The following is a 19770-nucleotide window of genomic DNA, read 5'->3' on the forward strand; positions in this document are numbered from 1 at the left end:
AGCTTGCTTACAGGTCTACACAGTTTTCTACAAAGATAAGCTTGTGATGTTGTTTCTAGGAAAGCAGCATAGCATAATGGAAAGAACACCAGCTTTGAATTCCAGGTATACCCAGGTTGGAATCCTGAGTGTGCCTTGGTTCTGTGTTTTTGGGCAAGTGACCTACCCTTTCTGAATCTCCATCTTCTCATTGCTAAAGGGGGGCTGATTCTGCCTTCCCTGAACAGTTATTGGGGGATTCCATGTGTACAAAGATACTGGTACAGTGTGTGGCTCACACCAGGAATGTGGCCTCCTTAATTCTTTCCCTTTCCTTCCTTTTCTTCCAGGCATGTAAGGAAAAGGATACCAGGTTATGTGCTGTTTGTAGGAAAGATTTTATTTGCCCACTGATCACAGTCGTAAAATCACAGTTAAAGTTAAGAAGAGGAATATAGATTTCAGTTCTGCCTCTTATTCTCTCTACAGAGCCATCAGATCATTCAGTGATCAAGCTGGATGTTAAAAATAACTTAACTCATTTTTCAGATGACAAATGGATGCTTAAAACATCCCAGTGAATGGCCCAGAGGCACACAGCTCTGTGCCCCTGGTTGAGGCTAGCCTTCTTTGTTGCTGTGGCATGATGAAGACCTGGCTGATAACATTGGGCAGGAAGGAATCAGTGAGCAGGCAGAGATGTGAAGAGATGTTAAGCTTAAAAAAAAAAAAAAAAAAAGAAAGAAAGAAAGAAAAAAGTGATGCCTTCAGAAGTAGCTGTTAGAGAAGGGATGTCTGAGTTGAGTAGTAACTAGAGAGTTATATGCTCAGGAAATGGGGAAGCTAGCTTAGAGAATTCTGTGGGCAGAAATCCAGAGAGGCTACTTAGGAGACCATAATGCAGTCTGTTTCATTTGAGATCAGAGGGGATGGTTCTCACATTTCACCATGGGACAGTGTGACACCTCAGGGACCAAGGGTGTCAGGAAAAGTAGCTCTCACCTTGGGTGAACTGAGAGAGGGAATTTTGAATGTGTGCACACATTGGTACCATACTACCATACTATCCACTACCATACCCCACATTGGTAGTGGGACATGGAACAAGCAGGGAAAATGAGAGAAGAGAATGGAAATGAACACTTATTGAGGACCTACCATATGCTTGTTGACATGTTTTATATGTTATCTATGCACTTTTTTCGATGACTCTGTGATTAGTACTGTTAATCTTCCTACTTTATAGATGAGGAAACTAAAACTTAAAAGTATAAGGAGCTTTCCTGAGTCCACCAAGGTGGTGAATGTTTCAGCATACAGGCCTGGTTGAAATATCCACCTTTGATGATTCTGAATCTGTCTACAAAAATACAGGAATTTGGTAGAGGAAAGAGAAAGTGAAATGAGAACTTTTTTTCTTTCTATGTTAATGCTCTATTTTTCTCCATATAATCACTGAGTTTCCACTTTAGAAGCCTCAAAGGAAGATCTGAGTAGTCCATAACCTGGCACTGTGATTTCTAGGAATACCTCCTTTATAAACACCATGATAATGATCAAAGATGGTCCGTTAAATTTCAGTGAATTCCAGTTCCATTCAAAAGATTACTCCCCTGAGGGGCCCACCATGCTAGGTGATAGGAGGAAAACCAACTCCAGAGAGATAGGCCCATCTTCTTAGTTCATAGTGTAGGGAGGAGGTCACAGCACAGAAGTCAATAGTCATTACATAGGGCAGACTATATAAATGCCTGAGGTAGGAGGGTGGAAATAGTTTGGGTTCTAAAAAGAGATACTTTATATCTGAATGGCCTTCTGGAAATACTTAAGGGAGGAGATGATATCTGAAATTATTCTGGATAGATAGGATTTCCAAAGGTGGAGTGGGGGTGAAGGATGTGGAGCACGAGCAGGTAACATGGTAGTCGAGGACAATGGTATTGAATGGTATTCCAGTTTGGCTGAGGATAGGGTATGAGTATTAGAACTTTAACAATTACCTTAGTTTTCTTGGTTATAAAAGTGTCACAGGGGCACCTGGGTGGCTCAGTTGGTCAAGTGTCACCCTTTGGCTCAGGTCGTCATCACATAGTACGTGGGTTCCTGTCCCACATTAAGCTCCATGCTGACAATGCAGAGCCTGCTTGGAATTCTCTCTCTCTCTCCCTCTATCTCTCTGCCCCTCTTCGATTCACAGTTTCTCTCTCAACATAAATTAACTTAGAAAAAAAAAGTGTTAGAGAGAATTTGGAAAATATATAAAAACACAAAAGAGAACATGAAAATGCAACTATTATTCCAACATTTTGTTGTATTTCCTTACATATTATCTGTCAATCTATATAAACACCTAAAAAAACCCCTCTAGTTTTTGATTATGACACTTGGAGTACATATTTCTTTAAAAAAATTTTTTTTTTTATGTTTTTATTTTATTTTTTAGAGAGACAGAGTGCGAGTGGGGGAGGGGCAGAGAGAGACGGAGACACAGAATCCGAAGCAGGCTCCAGGCTCTGAGCTGTCAGCACAGAGCCTGGTGTGGAGCTCCAACTCATGAGCCATGAGATCACAACCTGAGCCAAAGTCTGATGCTTACCCAACTGAGTCACCCAGGCACCCCTGGAGTACATATTTCTTATAGAAATTTGGAGAATACCAAAGAGTATAAGAAGAAAATGAAAATCACTTGTAATCTTGCTATTAATATTTTGGTTTATTCCCCTTGAGTCTGTTTTTCAAAGTGTATACATTAAACCAAATGTGAACCCATTCTTCATGTAGCTTAATACCCTGAATTTTCTTCCTTAACATTACATTTTGAATATTTCCATGCAATTAAATAATCTTAGAAAAATGGATGAGTAGTACTCCAAATTATGGGTGGACCATCATTAAATACTTTCTCTAATATTGATTATTTAGGTTGTTTCAAATACTTAATGGTTATAAATAATGTTGTTAAAAACATTTCTGAAAAATCAGTATTTGTTAATTAAAAGGACTTCCTTAGGACTTCCTTAGGACTGCTTCTCAGGAGTGGAAGCATAGGATAAAAGAGTGTTATGACTTTTAAGATTTATGCATATTACCTACTTGTGGTTTTAAAGAAGACAAATAACATGTTGGAAAGTATAGGTGAGGAAGATCAACCTGAAAGCAATGTGAAATATACATGTCAGTGAGGGAGCTGAGGTGGGATGACAGTTGAGGGGGTTGTTGTCATCATCTAGCTGGTGAGTTACTGGACCAGGGTGATGGTGATGGGAAGGGAGTGAGAGTATGAAGGACTGACTACCAGGAAACTGGTTAGGTTGAGAAAAGTAAAAGTGAAGAAACAATGGGGACTCTCAGTTTTCTTACTATGGTTTTAGGAAGAGGCTGATGCAGTTAAAACAAATAGAGACATCAGAAGAAGATGCTGGCTTGGTTGGTCTATTAGACATTAGATATACTGAATTCAAGGCATCAGGGAATCTTCCAGGTGGACATACCAAGCAGGGAGTTGGAAATGCATGTCTTTCTAAAGCTTTCTTAGGTGGATGGTCAGGGGTTAGACCTATGGATTAAGAGCCATTTTCAAATCGGTGATATGTGGTTTGAACAATATAGAAAAGGGCTGTTTAGGGGCGCCTGGGTGGCGCAGTCGGTTAAGCGTCCGACTTCAGCCAGGTCACGATCTCGCGGTCCGTGAGTTCGAGCCCCGCGTCGGGCTCTGGGCTGATGGCTCGGAGCCTGGAGCCTGTTTCCGATTCTGTGTCTCCCTCTCTCTCTGCCCCTCCCCCGTTCATGCTCTGTCTCTCTCTGTCCCAAAAATAAATAAACGTTGAAAAAAAAAAAAAAAAGAAAAGAAAAGGGCTGTTTAAAAGTGCAAACAGGAAAGTATAAATGTGTACCTCACAGTAAGCTGAACCAGGCAAAGTGATCTGGGGACACTGAATTGTCAGAAACTATAAGTTGTTGCGGGGAGAAGTATGCAGTCTCAGAAGTGGGATGGCTGTGTCAGTCTTCTTATTCTCTCTAACTTTCTGGGATTCTAGTAGTGGAGGTAGCCTTGGAAGTGATTGTGAGCACAGCTGTTTTCTGTGTGAAGTCTAGAAGTTGGGAAAAGAGCTGGAAGAGAGGGAACATTTGGATAAAATGCTAAAGGAACATGTGATGACTGCACATGTTCTATTGAAAGCCTGGCCTCCCTGTTGGTTTCCACTCTGACAGGACAGACCGCTCTTCCTATCCCATCTGTTGTCTGAAGGTTTGCTATTAAGTGACACCCCTTGCAGGCAGAATTAGGAGAGTGGGGTATGCTAGTTAACAGAGCATGGAATGCACTGGTGAGCAGAATTTGCCCTAGCCACTCTGTGCAGGGTCCCAAGGCAGACAAGTGAGAGCACCCTTCAGGAGTGCCCAAGTTGTAGTGGTCAGCCTCTCACTTGCTTTTAGAAAAATACCATTTCAACAATCACATATCTTTACTAATCAGGTCAGAAGTTGCAGTGTGAATGTATAGGGCTTTATGAAATTTTGAGCTTTCTTTAAAGTTCTTTCTGAAGATTTTAGCTGAGGTATCATAAATCTTAAGGGAAGATAATGTAATTCCCACAAATATAAAAAAATCCTGTAGCCACAGATAATATTCATGAGAAATGACAGATAAAAAGTTTGACCAAAAATGCAGGAGTATCAAAGTAATTCTTAACAAACAAAACAAAAAAATTTTTGAAAAAATTTTTAATGATAGTGTAAAAAATGTAAATCTGATCCAATGACACAGTTGTAATTTTGATATGATCTTTAAATCTCTTAGATGCTTAAATTATGATATAAATTGGAATCTTCATTTCCCTTCTGTTCAAAATTTATTTCTACTGAATGCAGAATAGATGTCTTTCAGAAGTTCTGGAGTGATGGTGGTGGTGACAAATAAATTCACTGAATTCATGACTTCCAAAGATCAGTCTGCAAACCACGGGCATCACTATTGCTTTAGGATAAAATATTATTGTTTTATATAACTAAAGAACCATTTGGTTATATTCTTTAAAAGAAAGGTGTTGCACTCCAGGAATCTAGGATTTACCTTTCTCTTATAGCAGGTCACTCTCAACAGGTTTCAACAGAGTATAAGAAAGATCACATAGTCTAAGCACAGTGCAACAAAATTGCATCAAAATGAGAAGATAGTCTAAAAAACATACCATATGTTTGAAAACTAAAATGTACACCCTTGAATAACTTATGGGTTAAAAAGAAAATAACATGGAAATCATAAAATATTTAGAAACAAAAGACAAGGAGAATACTACATATCTAAACATGTCTAAATATGTGGATATATCTAAAGCAAAACTTAGAGGTAAATGTATAGCCTTAAATGCATTTATCAGAAAACAAGAGAACTTGAAAATAAATAAGCTAACTATTCAAATTCAGAAGAAAGGAAGGAACAGATCAAGAGTAAACTGCACAACATAATAGTAAAGAAAGGACAGAAATAGAAAACAACAACAGAAAAGAGGATCAATCAAAGTCAAGGTTTGTTCTGTGACTGAAACCTCAAAGAACAGAAATAGAAGTAAGAAAACCTGAATAAACAAGTAACAGTGAAATCATCTCCCCCATTTCTTCCTTTCTCTCTAAAGACACAAGGTCCAAGTAGCTCAGAAAGTTTTATTTAACTTCAAGGAACAAATAATCCTTTTCTAATGCAATGTTATGTAAGAGGGGGGAAAAGTTAGCTAATCCATTTTATGAGGCCAATATAACCTTGAAACTAATTCTTGACAAGACAGTACAAGAAAATAAAATTATGACAAATCTTCCTTAACATAAATGAAAGAATTTGAAGTAAAATATTAACAAAAGTAATTTTTCAGTATCAAAATGCATTGTAAGTAGGTAAGGTTTATTGAAGGATGGCTCAGGAAAATATATAAATGTAATATACCACTTTAAGAGATGAAAGGAGGGAAACCATATGATCACCTCTAAAGAATGGAGTTTTGTTAAAACTCAAAACTCATACATGAAAAAAAGCTATTTACAAACTAGGAACTGAAGGAAACGTTTCTAATCTGATAAAGAGTGTCTAACCAAGAACCTACAGCAAAACTCACTGGATCATTCTCACTAAAATTAGGATGAGACAAAGATTCCCACCATCACCCTTATTATTCAGCATTGTGTGGGAGGTCCTAGCTGATGGAATAAAGTAAAATAAGAGAAGAATAATTGGACAGGGAAATATGAAACTGTCATTTGTACGTAATATGATTCTCCGTAAAGGAAGTGGAAGAGAACATGGAGACAAGCCGTTAGAACTAATGAGAGAATTATCTGAGTTTTCTGACCATATGGAAAGCATACTAAGATCAATGGTGTTTTTGTATCACAACTATAAGCAGTAAATAAGTGTGATAAGAAAAGTAGTGTTTATAACAGCAGCACAAATCATAGGATACATAAAACTCTATGCAATACAAATGTACAATACCTTGATGGAGGAAATGACAATGTAGTATTAAAGGATGTATACATGGAATATTTATATATGGACATATATATTTGGACAGCTGAATAATGGACAGCTGTAATTGTGTTCATTGACAGACTCGTTATTAATATGACAACATATTTTTTTCAAATTAATCTATAAGTTCAATGTAATTCTAATCAAATTCTGAACAGGATATGTCATAGAACTTGACAAGCTAATACTAAACTAAATTTAGAATAGAAATGGGCCAAGAATAGCAAAGAAAATTTTGAAAAACTGTAAGTTAGGAAGACTTGCTAGACTGGATATTATGACTCATTAAAACTAGAGTAATTGCAACCCTTGATTTTCCCCTACAAACCTGCTCCATCCACAATTCTCCACTCAAGCCAACAATTTTAGAGTCAACTTTGACTGTTTCTTTCAAACCCTGCTTCTAAATCGGTCAGGAAGTCCTTTTGGCTGTATCTTCAAAATGTATCCAAAACCTGACTTCTTCTGCTACCACCTGGTCTAAATAAACCATCATTATCTCGCATTTGGATTACAGCAATAGTTTCCTAACCATTCCCTGCTTCTGTGCTTGGTCTACTCCAGTCACTTCTCAGCAGAGGACAGCCAGAGAGATCCCTGTAAAATGGAAGATCCTGGTAAAACATGGCATTCCCTTTCCCGCTCAAAACTCAACAATGGCTACCCACTTCAGTCAGCGTAAAATTCATAGCCCTTCAGTAGCCCAAAAGGCCCTACACAATCTGGCTTTCTTGATTTATGTTCAGATTTATCTTCAGTCAAGCCATGTGCTTCTTTCCTGCCCCTTAAACATAGGAGGCATGTTGTTAGTGCCTTTGTAGTGACTGTTTCCTCTGCCTGAAACACCCATACCCTGCTTGTCCTTGGACATAAGAAGTCCAGAGTACCTAGAAAACAGCTTCAGCATATAGTTCAATGGATTATTGCTATGTCTCCTGATGAAAGTTTACTATTCTGGGGGATCAGGACCTCTAACTTTGCAGAGCCAAGAGTTGTGGGGACAGAAGTACAAAGTTCCCCAGTGGTCATTGGGAATGGTAGTAAGTAGAGCCAATTCTGTTTCTACCTTTTGTTTTTTTAATGTATACATTCATTTTTGGGGTCTCTCATTCAGTGCATATTCAGTTTTCTGAAAGATAGCTCCCCAGTCTCCCAGAGTATTATCTCTAAACTGGTGTTGCAGCTTTGCCTCTGGGCTGTTCCAGTGCTGTATTGGGATGGCAGCTTCTGGGTGGTGTGGTATTCATGGGTTTGTTGCTGCATCTTCTACACTGTAAACTTGGTTCTCTGGTCTGATGCAGTGTTATATGGGACAGAAGCTGACTGAATTCTGAAGGCAGGAAAGTGAAACCCATACATGGAATATGTGTCTGTTACTGTGAGAACACACCAGTGGCCCTTTCAGCATGGAAGGAGCCCAGTATTTCCCCCTTGGCACCTAGTGGTTGCTTGGACCCCTAGAGAAATGGTAGTATATAAGGTGCTTGGAGACTGTCTCTGTTGCTGGCAGGTTAGACATCGGTGGTGGCAAAAGTGGATAAGATTTGGTAAGTGGGAGTCCATTGTTGTGCCCATGTATGTCCTCCATCTTTGTCACCATGGCCATTTTGTTCCTGTACCCGTGATACTAGTACTGGGGTGGCCAATGAAACAGGCTGACTGATGTTCATCAGCCAGGTCATTTGGTCAGTTTTGTATTTAGTGCCCATTTCTTGTCAGATGCTCTCTACCTGGCATTAATATTAACATGTGATGTAAATATGCTTCTACCTTAGATTTCCTTATTTTTAATCTTTCAGGGTTTTTGTTTATTTGTTTGTTTCTGGATTCTCACTAGTCAGCCAAGCCATTTGCTACTGCCTATGAATTTATGTATGTTATAAACTTGGGCTTTTCCTTACACATTAAGTGGATAACTGGTACACTTCTTGAAGTGTCCTCACCAGTTGGGAGAAATTATCTTTTATGGCCACTCCTGAGTGAGACCACAGTGTGACTGCTATGCATTTTTGACTTGCATCTGTACACAGTAAGCCAACTATCCATAAACAAAAATCTAGCCTTTTTCTTGTCCTTCAGCTGGTTGTATAGAAGCTCCACTCAGACATAGGTTTGAACTGAGGGAGTGGTGTTGGTGCAATCCTGGTGGATGCTGTGGAGGTCTGACTACCTATTCATGGAGCTTATGCCCTGTTGTCCTGCTAGTGTATGATTCCAGATGTATAACTCCTATCCTATGATGGATTGTTGTTGCACTCTATTGACCTTATGATTTGGTAGGTCTGACAGGGCTTAGATTTTGATGGACTGTTCCAGCCACATGGTTTCTTGGTGTCCCATAGCTGGCTGTCTTTGATAAGCATCACTAGTACCCAGGTCATGGTGTTGAAATCCCTTTCCTCATTTAAAGAAATCAGGCTTCTTAGAGAAATGGCTGATGGCAGATATGGGGTAAGAAATGTACAAGATGAGCCTGGAACATCCTGTCATACCAGATAGCAAGAAAGCAATAGAAGACTATGGAGGATGTTTCAAAGGAACTCCCAATTTGAAGTTCAAAGGAACTTCAAAACAATTTGAAGATAATTTTTCTTGCCAAAGATATGTCAAGTGGAGTTTATGTGAAAGGAGTGATGAAAATGGTGAAACACAGCAAATATGTTTAAATAAATGATATAAATATATTATTAAAAATTGGTCAACCTTGGAATGGAGAAGTTCATCATCTTAAAGACTGCTAAATAAATGGACATAATTAAATACTTATTTTCCCTTTCTTTTATGAACTATATCACTGAGTAACAAAGAGTAGTTGAGAAAAAGTATTCTCTCTCTCTCTCTATATATATATGTATATATATATATATATATATATATATTCTCATTATAAAGACATTTCAACTAATAAATGTAAAAGAAGTGATAGAATTAGAAGGTCACCATTTCACAATTAACATATCTGCTAAGCATTGAGTATCAATGGATGTTAACATCACCAAATGAGAGACAACTAGACATTATGTGCTTCATGATCAAAGAACATGGAAACCAGTCTGTAAAGGCTAGAAGAGGTAAGTGCTTCTTCAAATGCACAGACACCAATGCAAGGCTATGTGAATTTTGAAGAATCAGGCAAATATGAGACCACCAAAGGAAGCTAATAAAGTTCTGACTGCAAATGGAGATCTATAATTTGCCTGACAAAGAATTCAAGATAATTATCATAAAGAAATTGAATGAAATTCAAGAGAACATTCATTAAAAAACTAAATGAAATTGGGAAAAAATGCATGAACAAAATAAGAAGTTTAATAAAGAAAGAAAACCATAAAAGAGAATTAAGCAGAAATCCTGGAGCTGGAGAATACAATGACAGAACTGGGAAATTCAGCAGAGAGCTAAATGACCAATTTGTTCATGGATAGGAAAAATCAGCAAACTCAAAGACAGATCATTTGGAATTAGCCATCTAGAGGAACAAAAAGCAAAAAGAGAGGGATGTAGAAAACCTCTGTGAATTATGGACACCCTCAAGTGAATGAACATTTGTATCATGGTAGTCCCAGAAGGAGAAGACAGAGAGAAAGGGGCAGAAAGATTATTTAAAGAAATAATTGCTGAAAACTGCCCAAATCTTGGGAAAGATAGGGACATCCAAGTACAGGAAGCTCAAAAAACTGCAAGCAGGATCAACCCAAAGAAGATTAATCTGAGCCACATTATAATTAAAATGTTGAAATTCAAAGACAAGGAGAGAATTTTGAAAGTAGCAAGAGAAAAAATGACTCATCACACACAAGGGAAGCCCCATTAGGCAATTAGTGGATTCTTTTGCAGAAGCCTTGCAGACCAGTAGGCAGTGGGATGATATATTCAAAGTGCTGGAAAAAACCCACAAACCTATCAACCAAGAATACTATACCGATCAATACTGCCTTTCGGAAATGAAGAAGAAATAAAGGCATTCCCAGACAAACAAAAGCTGAGGGAGTTCATTACCATTAGACTTGCCTTGCAAGAAATTCTAAGGGGAGTTCTTTACATTGCAATGAAAGAATACTAAATAACAACATGAAAACATATAAGAGTATAAAACTGACTGGTAAAGGTAACTATGTAGTCAAATGCAGAATAATCTAATACTGAAATGTAGGTGTGTAAATAACTTTAACTCTGGTATATAAATTAAAAACCAATAATAAAAATATAGCTATAATAATTTATTAACAGGTACACGATATAAAAAGTGTGACATCAATAAAATGTGAACATAAAATATGAGGGGAGGAGAAATCAAGTGCAGAGTTTTTGTAAGTAATGTAAAGTAAGTTATTATCAGCTTAAGATATTTTGTGTAAGCCTCATGATAACCACAAAGAAAAAAAAACCTATAGTGGATACACGAAAGATAAAAAGAAATGTATTATAATATACCACTACAAAATACAAATAAGGAAGACAGTAAGGGAAAAGAATAAAGGAATTAAAAAAAATAGCAAACAATGAACAAAATGGCATCAGTAAGTCTTTACCTATTAATAATAATTACTTTAAATATAAATAAACTGAATTCTTTATTCAAAAGACCTAAAGTGGTTGAATGGAGAAGAACACAAGATCCAACAATATGCTGCTTTTAAGAGACTCACTTTAGCTCTAAGTACACACATAGGTAGAAAGTGAAGGGATAGAGATATACCACATAGATGGTAACCAACAGATAGCAGGAGTGGCTATACTTATATCAGATAAAATAGTCTTTCATTCAGAATTGATCACAAGAGACAAAGAGGGTCACTAAATGTTGATAAAGAGACTAATTCATCAAGAGGATATAACAATTATAAATACACATATACCCAACATTGGAGCACATAAACATTTAAAGCAAATAACAACAACCGAAAGGAGAAATAAACAGTAATACAATAATAGTATGAAACTTCAGTGCCTCACTTTAAACATTGGATAGATCACCCAGACAACAGGTGAAAAAGTAAACAGCAGATCTGAATAACACTCTAAACCAAATGTACCTGACAGACATAGAACATTACATCCAACAGCTTCAAAATACACATTCTTTGCAAGTGTACATGGAACACTCTCCAGGATGGGTCAAATGTTGGACCACAAAACAACCTTAACAAATTTGAGAAAATTAAAATCATATCTGATATATTTTCTAAAAATAATAGTATGAAAATAGAAATAAATAACAGGAGGAAAATTGAAAAATTAAAAAAATATATATGGAATTTAAACTACAGACTCCTGAGTTAAAGAAGGAATCAAAAGGGAAATCAAAAGTATTTTGAGACAAATTAAAATGAAAACACACATACCCAAACTTATAGGATGCAGCAAAAACAGTTCTAAGAGAGAAGTTTATAGAGATAAATATCTCAAATAAACAACCTTACTTTACACCTGAAGCATTTAGAAAAAGAACAGACTAAGCTCAAAGTTAGCAGAAGGAAGGAAATAATAGGAATCAGAGCAGAAATGAATGGAATGGAAACTAGAAAGATAATAGGAGAAAAATAAATGAGACTAAAAGTTGTGTTTTTTTAAAGATAAATAAAATTGCCAAACGTTTAGCTAGGGTAATGAAGAAAAAAGAGAGGGATCAAATGAAGGTATAAATGAAAGAGGGGACATTACAATTGATACCACAGAAATACAAAGGATCATAAGAAACTACTATGAAAAATTGTATGGCAACAAGTCAGATAACCTAGAAGAAATGCATAAATTCCTAAAAACATACAGCATCCCAAGACTGAATCATGAAAAAGTAGACAATCTGAACAAATCAATATGACTAAGGAGATTGTGGCAGTAATAAAAAATTTTCCAACAAGAAAAGCCCAAGATCAGATGGCTTCACTGGTGAATTCTACCAAACATTAAAGAAGAGTAATGCTGATCCTTCTCAAATTCTCCCAAAAAATTAAAGAAGGAATACTCGAAAACTCATTTAATAAGGATAACATTACCCTGATACCAAAGCCAGGTAAAGATGCTATAAGAAAACTAGAGGCCAGCATTTCTGAAGAATATAAATGCAAAAATTTTCAACAAAATATTAGCAAGCAAAACTCAATAGCACATAAAAGGATCATACACTGTGATCAAGTGGGACCTATTCCTGGTATGCAAGGATGGTTCAACATATGTAAAGCAATAAATGTGATATATCACATAAATGTCCTGAAGGATAAAAATCATATGACTCAAAGATGCAGAAAAACGGTGTGCCAAAATTCAACACCCTTTCATGACAAGAGCTCTCAACATATTTGAGAAGTTATAGAGGGAACATACCTCAACATAATAAAGACCATACATGACAGACCCATAGTTAACATTGTACTCAGTGGTGAAAAAGCTGAAAGTTTTTCTGCTCAGATCAGAAATAAGACAAGAGTGCTCACTCAAAAGTCCTATTTAACATAGTACTGGAAGTTTTAGCCAGAATAATTAGGCAAGGAAAAGAAGTAAAAGGCATCCAATCAGAAAGGAAGAAGTAAAATTTTCTCTGTCTACAGACCACATTATTTTATATGGAAAAAACTCTAAAATCTTCACCAAAACAACCTGTTAGAACTAATCAGTGAATTCAGTAAAGTTTCAGTATATAAAATCAACATACAAAAATCAGTTGCATTTGTATACACTAACAATGAAATATCTGAAAGAGAAATAAAGAAACTCCCACTCACAATGACATCAAAACCAATAAAATGCTTAGGAGTAAATTTACGTGAGGTAATGGAATAATCTGTGCACTAAAAACTATAAGATATTGATGAAAGAAATTGAAGAAGACAGAAATGGAAGATATTCCATGTTCATAAATTGGAAGAATTAATATTGTTAAGATATTTATACTCCATAAAGCAATCTATATATTTACAAACCTAATATCAAAATTCCAATGGCATTTTTCACAGAAATAGAAAAACAATTTTAAAATTTGAATGGAACCACAAAGGACCCCAGATAGCAATTCTGAGAAAGAAGAACAAAGCTCTAGGCATCACGTTTTATGATTTCAAGTTGTACTACAAAGCTATAGTAATCAAAACCGTAGGGGACTGCCATAAAAACAGACACATAGACCAATGGAATAGAATAGAAGGCCCAGAAATAAGCTCACACATATGTGGTTAACTAATAATTGAAAATCAAGCCAAGAATACCCTATGGGGAAAAGATAGCCTTTTAAATAAATGATGTTGAGAAAATTGGATATTCACATGTTGAAGAATGAATCTGGACCCCTATCTTACACCATTCACACACACACACAAATAACTTGAAATGAATTGAAGATTTCAGCATAAGACCTGAAATAATAAAACTTTTAGAAGAAAACTTACAGGAAAAACTCCTGGACACTGGTATTGGCAATAATATTTCGGATACCAAAAACACAAACAACAAAAGCAAAATCAAGTAAGTGGGATTACATCAAAATATGAAGTTTCTGCACAGCCATAGAAACAATCAGCACAATAAAGAGGCAATTGAATGGAGAAAATATTCACAAACCATGTATCAGATAAGAGGTTAATATCCAAAATGTATGAGGAACTCATACAACTCAATATCAAAAAAAAAATAATTTGATTGAAAATGGCAGAGGACCTGAATAGACATTTTCCCAAAGAAGGCATGCAAATGGCCAACAGGAACATGAAAAGGCAGTCAGAATCACTAATGACCAGAGAAATGCAAATCAAAACTGCATTAAGTATCACCTCACACCTGTGGGAATGGTGGTTACCAAAAAGACATAAGGTCACAGGTGCTGGCTAGGGCGAGGAATAAAGGAGACCCCAGTGTGCTGTTGATAGGAATGTAAATTGGCACAGCCATTATGGAAAACAATATGGAAATTCCTCTAAAATTAAAAATGGAACTAGCATGTGATCAAGTGTACTACTTCTGGGTATATATCTGAGGAAAATGAAATGACTATCTTGAAGAGATATCTACACCCCCATGTTCATTCCAACATTATTCATAGTAACCAGGAAACAACCTAAGTGTTCTTTGACAGACTAAAGAAAATGTGGTATGTATACAGTGAAATAATATTCAGCCATAAAAAGAAGGAAATCCTGCCATTTGTAACAACATGGACAGACGTTGAGGGCATTATGCTAAGTGAAATAAGTCAGACCAAGAAAGTCAAATACTGTATAATCTCACTAACATTGGAATCTTAAAAAAAAAAGCAAACCAAATTTGTAGGAATGGAGAGTAGAATGGTAGTTTCTGGGGGTTGGGAGGGGTGGGGGAAATGGACAGATATTGGTCAAAGGGTACAAACTTCTGATTATAAGATGAATGGGTTCTGGAGATCTAATATTTATTATAATTACTATAGTTAATAATACTGTATACCTGAAGGTTGCTAATAGATCTTACATATTCTTACTACAAAAAATAAATTGTAATTATGTGAGGTGATGGTTGTGTTAACTAACTTTATTGTTGTAGTTATTCATAATATGTATGTATGTATGCCAAATCATGTTGCATACCTTAAACTTACACAATGTCATAGGCCAATTGTATCTCAATAAAACTGGGGAAAAATTCAAAGTTACATAAAAAGGAACATAGTACCACCAGTAGTTTTTTCAAAAGGATGAAATCTGAGCCTGATCATGGTTCTTGATCCAGCTGCAAATTTTCAGGAAATACTGAGGATAGAGGAACAGGTTGAATTGCACTATGAGAATGCAGTTGGCAAGATCTACATTGTGGGAAGCTCTGCAGGTCAGTGACCCTTGTTTTCTTCAATGGATAAATTAGAAGGAAAGAAAGGAGAGGGCACATGTTGATTAGAAGAACTTAAGGATGTATCAAATTTTTTAAATATGAGCACCACCAAACTATAGAATTGGGATGGACACCTTGAGTGATAAAAATATTAAAGAAACACAAGGAAGTGAATATTGTAAAAGTCAGATAGCAGTTACTTTTAGAGGGAGGAAGGGAGTTGTGATTGGGTTGTGACATGAGGAAGGATATCTGAGGGCAATGGCAAACTTCTATTACTTGACCTGGGTGGTGGTTACAAGGATGCTTGCCTAATAATAATGCATTGAGATATGTATCTGTTCTGTGTGGCTTTTCTCTACCTATGTTTTCCTTTATAATAAAAAGTTAAAGTATAAAATATCTTAAAGAATATAGCACGTATTCTGTCTTTTTTGTTATTTATGTTTTTTGCTAGATTATGTTTACTAAAGTTAGTCTAGTAATGTATTACTAGATTGTGTCTACTGAATTCTGAGAAATTCTGCCATACACTTGTTTTCTTTAAGTGCATGCACACACGCACACACACACACACACACACACACACACACACACACTCAAAACCAAATAATTGAATGCTTAGGTTATACTGGAAGCCACCAGAAAATATCTGATTGCTTCAAGGAGGAGTTTTATTCTTATAATAACCCTTATTCTAAGCTAAGTACCTCTCCAGAAATTTTGACATTGATTACACACCAGGCCCCTGAGGCATTCTTTCAGCCACACATGACCACCCCCTGCAGGCCTTTGCCCAGCTGGAGTTGGGTCATCCTCCCTCTAGCAGGGGGTCTCTTCTTGATCCCTATTAAACATCAAAAGGAGGTTAAATAACTTGCCACAAAGATTTTGTTTGGTTTGGCCAAGATCCATTTTAAGTGTTATAAATCTATAAAGCATGAGGATATAGGGAAGATATAGGGTCTGGGCCATCAGTATGAGACTATAGACAATGGTCAGGTTAGGCTGATTGCTAAAATGGCCCATCATTTACATTGTACAGAAAATGCCGAAAGCTTGAAGTACCCTTTTGTACCATTAATGTTAGTCATTGTGCATGAAAGAAGTATTTTATTCAGTGAACTTAGCAGATTTCTGAACTTCAGGGTCTAGAGTGCCTTCAGCGTATCACACTACTCAACTCCTGGGTGTGTTTGAGCTCAGTAATGCTTCCCAGCTTACTTTTTATTTATCCTCCAGAGGTTCACTGTCGTCATTCCTGTGATGGTTAATTTTATGTGTCAATTTGACATGGCTAAGGGATGCCCAGGTAACTGTTTCTGGATGTGTCTGTGAGGATGTTTCTGGAAGAGATCAGCATTTGAATTGGTAGATTGAGGAAAGAAGGTCACCCTCACCAGTGGGGTCATCATCCAATCTGTCAAGGGCCCAGATAGAATAAAATGCTAGAGGAAGAGTGAACTTACTCAATCTTTGAGCTGGGACATCCATCTTCCCCCGCCCTCATACTTCATTGTTCCTGATTATCTGGCCTTCAGACTTTGGACTGGGACTTACATCATTGAGCCTCTTGGTTCTCAGACCTTTGGGTTTCAACTGGGGTTATGGTACCAACTTTCCTGGGTCTCTGGCTTGCAGACTATGCATCATGGACTCCTCAGCCTCCACAATTGCAGGAGCTAATCCTCATAATAAATGTCTCTCACTCACCCTTTCTGTATATCCTATTGGTTCTGTTTCTCTGGAAAATCTTGACTAATATAATTCCTTCATCCCAGAAATGCAATGAATAAAATTAATAGTGAATTCTTGTTCCAGAGATTTGAGGATAGTCAATTTTTCAGTAAATATTTAACTATATTCTCTAGCAGCAAACAACTTGCAAACAGGGAAGATGGTCTAGCAGTTGTAACTCAAACAATGCATATGGTTATGTTTTTCTTTGAATTTTTTCTTTTTTAAAAATGTGTATACATTTTTCATTTTTAAAATAATATGAATCTATTACAGAAAAACTTGAAAAATGAAAAAATTTCCTGTATTCTCCTATAAAACAATCATGGTTATAACTTTTGTATATTTCTTTCTAGTCTATTTTGGTATGGATGTTTTTTTCATAGTTGTAATAAGAACGTGCATATATGTATGTTTTTTTCCTTTTAAATTTAGCCTTAATTATAATGTAATCATATACATATTTCCATGTTGTATTGTTATCACAACAGTAATTTTTTACTGCATTAATTTTTATCACTTGGCTCTATCATATTGTTTAACTGTTAATCTATTCTTAGTGTATTTCCCCTCACATTGGAGCAAATATATTTTTGTATAATGTATAGCATTATGCACAATGTGTTTTGGTTATTACTGCTCTGAATTTTTAAAGTAGATTATTAACAAATGTCAAAAATTTCAGTAGACTTCCATCTAATTTTTCTTTCAGCTCTGTCATCAAGTCTAACAAATCCAGTGATTGTAGGAGTAGGAGGCATATATTAATTTGCCAACTGTTAGTCTACCCAAGATCTTAATTATATATGACTTAATAAAGCCATATAAAACTTGAGCGAGGCAGTAATCTTGTTTACATCTAGATATTGGTCACAGAATAGTAGTTGTGGATGGTTTAGAAACTTCTGGTAGAAAATTAGGGTTCTTTATTTGAAGCCCAGGGAGATGGAAAGCAACATTTTGGAAGTGTGTAAATATGTGCATTCTTGGGAGATTGGTCTTCATTTTTACCATATGTTCAAAGGAATCCAATAACTAGTGATATGAGCACAGTGTTTGCTAGTTGAATAGAATACTATTTTTTTGTGAGTTTCTTTGTATATTTGTCATCTCTTTTTTCTGCCTTTCCCCTTCTCTCTCTTTCTTCATTCATTGTATTTTGTAATAGAACTCAGAAAAATATTCCCTTTCGTGAGCACTGATTTATCACAGGAAAGTTTATAGCGACTTAAATATTTTTGAAGAAACTGAACGTGTGTAAAATTGTTAATTGAAAACTGCATCAGTCTGTGTTGATTTTGCTAAGTTTTCCTACTGAAGTCAGTAAGTTAGTGTTACCTTTATTTTTTTGTTTGTTTGTTTTGAGAGAGAGAGAGAAAGAGAGTGCATGTGCACATGCACACATGTGCATTGGGGGGGGGGGGTTGGGGAGGGACAGAGAGTGAGAGAGAAAGAGAGAGAATCCCAAGCAGGCTCCACAGTCAGCACAGAGCCCCACACCGGGCTGGAACACACAAACCATGAGATCATGATCTGAGTCAAAATTAAGAGTTGGACGCTTAAGTGACTGAGCCACCCAGTTGCCTCAGTGTTACCTGTCTTTGCTAGAATTAAAAAAAAAAAAAAAAACATAACCATAACATAACTCAGTCAGTAAAGCATCAGACTCTTGATTTCAGCTCAGGTCATGATCTCATGGTTTTGTGAGTTCGAGCCCCGAGTTGAGCTCTGTGCTGACAGCTCAGAGCCTGGAGCCTGCTTGGGATTCTGTGTCTCCTTCTCTCTTGTGCTCACTCTCTTTCTCTCTTTCAAAGTAAAGTAATAAACTTAAAAAAATAAAAATAAAAAAGCATAACTAGGATGCTGATCATTAAATAAATTTATGCTATTAATATAGGTTATTATGTTTTGGGAAGTCCAAAATGAATTGAGTGTTGAAATCATTCATCAAATGCAGTTATCTTTTTACTCAGTTATTTGGAAAGGTATGCTTTACTAACTTCATTAAAATTTGAGGCTTCCTAGGTTTTTGCACAACTAAAGCAAATAGGCATTCTATGCAAATAACCTTAAATAAAATTATTTTTAGGCGTTAAAAATTCTTCTTAATTAATTTTTTTACTCTTCTAACATGTTTCATTTTTAATTTGAGTATAGTTGACACACATGATACAATAGTTTTAGGTGTACAGCATAGCAGTTCAGCAAGTTTAGACGTTATGCTGTGTTCACCACAAGCACAGCTGCCATCTGTTCTGAAACATTGCTGTTACAATATCGTTGACTATATTCCTTATGCTGCACCCTTTATTTCTATGACTTATTCATGACATAACTGGGAGCCTGTATCTCCTACTCCCCTTCACCCATTTTGCCCAACCCCCTTCCCCCTTCCCCTCTGGCAACCATCAGTTTTCTGTATTTATAGATCTGATTCTATTTTTTGTTGTTTGTTCATTTGTTGTTGTTGTTATTAGTTTTTTGATTCCACTTATGAGTGAAATCACATGGTATTAGTCTTTCTGACTTATTTCACTTAACATAATACCCTCTAGGTACATTCATTTTGTCTCAAATGGTAAGATCTCATCCTTTTTTTGTGGTTGCATAATATTCCTGTGTGTGTGTGTGTGTGTGTGTGTGTGTGTGTGTGTGTGTGTGTACCACATCTTCCTTATTCATTGTCAATAGACAGATACTTAGGTTGCTTCCATGAAGCTTTCCTTCTTTAAAAG

The 19770-nt window shown here is 36.3% G+C and overlaps 1 protein-coding gene across 16 annotated transcripts in view; it reads left to right on the forward strand.

Annotated features, from left to right (window-relative positions):
* The window catches only part of MSRA (methionine sulfoxide reductase A), a 547769-nt gene that overhangs the window by 204831 nt on the left and 323168 nt on the right, over nucleotides 1-19770 (forward strand). The gene's annotated exons all lie outside the window — the stretch shown is intronic.

Source organism: Leopardus geoffroyi, chromosome B1 (genome assembly GCF_018350155.1).
Source record: "Leopardus geoffroyi isolate Oge1 chromosome B1, O.geoffroyi_Oge1_pat1.0, whole genome shotgun sequence".
NCBI lineage: Eukaryota > Metazoa > Chordata > Mammalia > Carnivora > Felidae > Leopardus > Leopardus geoffroyi.